Source organism: Mya arenaria, chromosome 7 (assembly GCF_026914265.1).
Source record: "Mya arenaria isolate MELC-2E11 chromosome 7, ASM2691426v1".
In the NCBI taxonomy this organism is placed as follows: domain Eukaryota; kingdom Metazoa; phylum Mollusca; class Bivalvia; order Myida; family Myidae; genus Mya; species Mya arenaria.
In genome coordinates this window covers 15,594,398-15,601,419 of record NC_069128.1, presented here as the reverse complement: position 1 = coordinate 15,601,419, position 7,022 = coordinate 15,594,398, and positions in this window count along the sequence as shown.

Below are 7,022 nucleotides of genomic sequence, written 5' to 3'. Positions count from 1 at the left end.
ATTACAGCTTCAAAAACGAAGAAGAAATTGAAAATTACAAAGTGTTTCTATGAATAAATTATCCTATGTCTTAATAGAAAAGAAGTTTTGTTTTTAGTGGGATTACACACTGGACAAGATGAGGTATTCAAATACCAGAACAGATTTCAGCGGAAGTTTTGAATATGCGTATTAATTATCAAAATTAATTAACAAGGTCTAATGTTTGTTTTTGTCTATTTCAAATTTATTAATCTTTAACATCAATCGAACACATACATCTACTTTTAAGTTTTGAATAAGGCGCTACGATTTGGTATAATCAATTAATATTCTTGAACAGTGGTAGGTTCTGATATTGTCAGGACGGTGGCTGGACAGTGATTTGGGTGGTTACATGTAGGTAGGGATTGACCCAATCATAGGAGCAGCCATGTCTTTGTACGCTTCTGTTTTTGAAAATGTCAGCAAAATTTAGTAGTATTTAAATTACACGATAGATGAAGTACCTTCTCTTAGCAATTATTTTCTAAGATTTTTTTCTAGCAAGCTAAAGTAAAACAAAACAAAACAACAATTATGCCAATTTTACCAACTACTCGTACATTACTATACCATGCTGTAGTTCCCATGTACATAATGCTTCATACAATTTTGTCTTTTTATAATTTTTACTATTATTATCCTTTAGTTATATACCCTTGAAATAACTAACCATTTTACAGTCATATGTCAACTAGCGGAACCGTGCGCGTGTAGATTGGTCGAACGGCCGGGAAAGTTTGTTGATTTTATCATTGTATAAAGTGCTCTAATCCATATTACTTTTTGTGTCTGCATAAATATATAATATAATAACGGCCTTAATGTACATACTTTTTCCATTTATGTAACCTATTTAAATCTGTGCTGTTATTTCCAGGTCACCAGTTCATTGTCATGTTTTGTTATGTTTTGTATGTTTGTTATTCATGTCGGAAAAAAATAATTGAGCTAATGTTTCTTGTTATCATATAGATTTTTGTATCTTGTATCTTGAAACGAAGCACGGATGATGGTACGTGTCCAAATTCAACCTTCTCCCCAATTTAGATCTTGAAGAAGCTCTACACCGGAGCACAACCAGTAATTTATTCAACCGTCAGCAAGGCAGCATCAGCCTTACGATACAGCTTCTACAAATCCAGCACGTCCAAATGCACCTTTTTATCTGTAAAAAAACGCTTTTCCGACTGCGCTCAGAATTGTTTCCACATCGCGTGAATATTCAAACGGTAGGGAAACGATTTTAATACTTGACTTATGATGATGGTACAATCATGCAATAAACTAGTCAGTTTATAGTATATATGTCTTGGTTGAATAATGTGCCAAACTCAAAAATATACAATCTACTTGATCAGTAACATTCATGGTCTATGTTCAAGGTTCAGCCAGTGATTTATACTTCGAATTTGTCATTCAACGAATAATGAAGCTTTTCAGACTTACGCAATTTGCGTTTGAATGACATTAGGAATTTATTTGAATTGCAAAACGATTTCTGAACGAGAGCTAGAGTACATTGTATTTATGCATACCATTGGCATTCTTACACTGACCTTTACCACAAATAAAGATAAGAATTATTGAAATCTAGGCCACTGATTAGATACACACAAAATTAAATAATCATAGCTGAAAACAAACATAACACCTTTTGTGGAAATTTGTGGATTTTTCATCTGTTAAAACATTTTAAAGAGAAACAACCGACATGAGTACGACGTCGATATTTCTGCTGATGGCTGTGTGCCTCGTTTCGTCAGGTAATTACGTCATTTCTAATGTTCATGTTATTCCGAAAATACTTTTCCAGTACACTCCTCTACAAAATGAACTGAACCGATATATTGTTAAAAATGAGTGCTGGTGAAAATGTTAACTCAATGGAGATACTAGTATCCAAAAACGTTTATTCCTGAAATAAAGTATTCGCATATGTTGCAAATAAAGTATTAAAACTCGTGTACTAGGCATTAAATGTTTAAATGAAATTTCAATATCAGATCAGATACCCGTTCTTCTTTACAATTTAATTTTTGAAACAGGTCTGACGGATGAGAAGTGTTAAGATTATGAAACTATGTTGTTAATACGTTTTATCGCGCTTATCCGAATTCACATGTAGGTGGAATGTTAGTATTATTTTTTAGTTCGTGAACACGTTCTGATATTTTTGAAACAGCCCTGACGATTGTGAAGTCTGGGGAATGTGGGCCCACGTACTGTAAAGTTGATCCATGTATTTTCTCCGACCCGGCGCGCATGTGCAGCAACCATCAGAAAGTGGAATGCAGGTACACACGCGGACATTGTCATGTGGACACAATTGAGAATTATTAAAACTGACCCATGAAATTAATGATGATATTAACAGATAAAAACAGTACTTTTCGTACAATTCAGTGGTATAATACCCTAGTTTTTATTCAAAATGAATACTGTTAGAGTTAGGCATAGAGCAATTCTACAGTTGACTTAGTCAACAGACTGAACTATAACTTTATATTTTATGCTAAATAGAAAAAAACAACAACAACGTTGAAGTTGAATTCAAAAGATGGAATGTTATTTCCTTGATCTATTTTGTTGTTGTATTTCAGGGCGAACTACTGTAACGGATGCAACGCGGAGTTTTGGAGTAATGGAGTTCTTCTTAATGACTGCTTTGATATAACCCTGCTTGGCAAATAAAGTTTTGGACGACAGTCTTAATATTTTGTTAATAAAGTTTTTTTTAGAGCGCCGTAAGTCAACTTACCATTATTGCACCTTAAGTTATGTGTTGTTCTCACAATTAGACTAAGATCATAGCTCATTTAGCTGTATTGATGAGTGTGTGAACTAACACGGTTACCTGTTTTATGGTAAAACAGTCCAGTCTTCGACACTCTGTGCGCTTATGTATAAAAACAAAGTTATGATATAAATCAAACTAAAATAAGTATAACTTAAAAGAATGTTTGAGTCACCTTTACATGAGTAGAGTTGAAAACAGAACATACAAAAGCACCATTAACACAGACATTACAAGTATTTGGTTTTACCTTTACACTCTTTTAGAGTTCAGGTGTATTTTCTCAATCTCTTTACATTTAGATTTCCCCCATAATTCGCAATCATAGTTCAAACAGATACAACGAATGCATCTAACAATTGACATAGCGTCTTTGGACTATGGTCATACTCTTGGAATTTGCATAATTAAAGTCAAGTTTCATTTATGGACTCATTCATATCAAAACATATCAATACATGGATAAATAAGGTTATATCAAAATAAGAATATAACATAAAGGCTAAATAGTGACATGTACGAGAGTTTATTATTTGCTATGTAATAATTTGCATGTATTTTTTTTTTAAATATTTTAACGTACTGCGATAATTGAAAACTAAATTGTAGGTGTCCTTCTTAAAAATAGATAATCAAAAATGAACGAAACTGTGTTGAGCATAACGCTGATAAGGTAAATATACACACTGTTTTTTTCTGTATTACTATTTGTAAAATACTCATGCAGGTCGTGAAGGAACAAGAAAACACAGTAGAGGAGACCGGTTTTCTTCCTGTTTGACACCCCTATGACGTATATATAATTAAATTAACAATAACATACATTTTGTACTCTGATTTACAGTCCCAGATATACATTTCCGATGAATGTTAAATATTTGCAGTTTATATTTTCTAGAGTCGTTAAGTTTGAACCTATGTTCAACTCTTTCTAGACTGTGTCAAACGCTTATTTAAAATATATGAAGACACATACTAATTTTGTTATAAATTTAGTATTTAAGTATATGATTTAAGACACACATATGGTATGATGTCGAAACGTTAGCCCTCAATCCTGTCTGTCTTTCATGTATTAAATAGTATTCTTGGATTCTACAAATGATTTAGTCCATTATTTATAACACAGGCAAACAATTTCCGTATATAATAATTAAGAGTAATTGGTCGATAGTTGTCACATACAATGGGTTACCAATATTTTTAAAAATCTGATGAATAACTTCAACATCCAAGATTGATCGAGGCATTACACCATGTTCTTTGTTTTTAAATAATTTGATACATATACATTCAAATACATTCTTTTATATTCAATATCTAGTCCACCAGCTTTGTTTTTTTAATAATTTTACAGTCCTTTCTTTTTTCATTCTTCGCCAACTAAAAGATTCTCTTTTCCTCTTTTTCTATGGGAAAATAGTTATTTGATTATTGTCTTGGATGTTTTGAAAACATGATCATTCAAATGTTGACAACAGTTGTTTTCAATGTTGACAAATAATGCCGCATTGATTTTACATATAATCCCACAGTGGAACCTGGCGTCGAATCGAAGTGGATATTACAATGCAGACCCACAGGACGTTCAACTAAAATGTTTCAAAACATTGGATTTATTCCTAATGAGTGTTCAATTTTAATATATATCCATTAGTACGCTATGTCAATTAAAATCTTCAACCACATGATGATTTATCATGGTCGTTAAACAATGCCAAAGCACTTTCCTAAATACTTAATTGTGATTATCATGTAATATCTTGATATCAAATGTTCAGTGTGTCAATTTAAATCATACCTCTTTTACTTTTTAAATGACGACTTGATATCTTTACACGTTAATGGTGCTTTAAGTACCTTTAACAAGTTAGATAAAATCTTAGAGTGTTCCACTGACGAAGAAAATTATAACAAGAACTATTAAAAACGCAACGTTCAAAAACAAAGACAAGTTAAAATAGTATCGATCTAACGTTTTAGCCATTTTTTCACAGGAATTTTCATGTGCTTCATCTTCCTTTCTGATAGATTGATCACTGTTTCCATCATTTGCATCAATACAGTTGTGCGTCAAAGAATTGTTCTCATCAGATCGTACGTTGTCCTTCAATTTTGATTGACATTCATCATGTTTCTCGTTGTCATGGTTGAATGGGTGTACACTATTTGGGTCTTTTGATGTTCCGTTTTTCCTCGAACAATGTGAATCCCTGGCAATTGCCTTTAACCATTTTGGAACCCTTTCAAGATCATCTTTCGGGATTCCAGCTAACCAAACAATGAAGATACTCCACAGAACGTTCAAGGTATTTAATATACTTAAAGTGAATGTGTATCCGTTTGCCAAAGTAATATTATCTGAATTTCTTGGCAATGTTCCAATAAATGCTGTGGTTGCAAACACAAATGACAAGTAAACTGTAATCACATATGACAATCTTTCTCCTGAAGCCGGACGAACAAAATGGGTAGCTATGCCTAAACAATTCAAAAGCCACAGTGGTATGACAGTCGTGAATATCTCAAACAAAGGTTTTCTCTTGATGTAAACAGCGTTTTCTAAAGTTATGGCGGATAAAGGTAGTTGTTTTAGGCTAACGGCATATGCTTTTGACCATGCAGGGAGTATTTCCCATTCGCTGTGACCATTGTAGACTTCGAGTAGTACAGTGCTTAGCGGAGAATTCAGCAGAAGCTCAGTTGCTACATGGTTCTCAACTGTTATCTTAAACGTACACGTATGTGTGTCAAACGGATAATAAGTTGTATTCATATCGCACAACGTTCTGTATGTTCCTGTTGGAACCGCCAAAACCTCCCCGGTGTTAAATGCATAAGTTAAGGAAAAATCGCTTTCCAACAAATTTGACTCTGTGTTAGAATCTTGATTGAAGACAACCAAATTTGGTCTCCAAGTCTTGCCTTTCGGAACAGTAAATTCACTAATATTTCCGTACTCAAACGGGTTCCATGTAAGGAATTCATCTTTCCATGAAATCACAAAGAAGAGCTCACAAAATATTTCACCAGTTGCAAGGTCGAAGGAATCTAGGTTAGATATACCCATAGTCACGTTCACCTGAAATAATGGTGCAAGTTACATAAATTTAACATAAATAATATATAAAAATCGCACAAACACGCTATATTTTATTAAAAGCTTTTATATCGTTCAAGTGTTACTTCTTCAGCAGTAGATATATAAACAACCATAGAAAGGAAGCGAAATCAACGTCATACACTTTTTAAATGACGGCAAAACCAATGACGTTCATATAAACAGAAATATGATATAAACACATACCTATACAAATAATAGTATTATGGATAACAAGTATTGCCATATGGGCATATTAGAAACGTAGTTATAGGCAAATATAATAAATTATGACAAATATGTTACTCGTTCAAATAGCATATTGAAATTTAGTATTGAGAGCTTTTAGAAGCATAGGTTTTTGTAAATGTATCCTAAATGCTTCCTTGCATAAACGGTCTGGATTATTATTAACGACATCTTTGGGCAGAAAAAAACAAAAACAGACAATGATCATCCATGATCAATGATGAACAACATATGAAACATCTATTTTTTAATCAAACTGGAGAATTAAAAATGATAAACTCAATTTTAAACCACATAGCCACTCGTGAACTAGTAACACGATTTTAAAAGACCATTGCAGTGAGACGAACATGTACACATTTTTAAAATTCATGTTTATAAGTCACAATTAATTCGTCCAGGTGATAACCATTACTAACCATTACCAGTCTATACTAGGAACCCTTTAAGTCAGTGAGCGATACGGTAACCGGAAGTCTGTCGTAATAACCGATGAACGAAAGATGACAAAGTATACACGTCTATTATAAATCATCGCTTAATTGCAGCAATGATATATATCAGGTATATCTGACTGGTATCTGTATCAGTCTATTTTATGAATATTAAAGGACATCGGGCATTATATAGAGATCGATATATGATTTTGCCTTTGTTCGAGTATATATGTATGTATATGTATTTTATGGTTAAAGTAACTTAAATTCATACCCATATATTTGTCTAGTTTTTCTTTTCTATTTCAGATATACATTACTAAATTATAGTTTTTTGAACTCATTTACCTAAAAAAATGTGATTATTCAAGTTCATTTTTCAATATAATGATAGCATTATTAAACACATAGAGTCCGA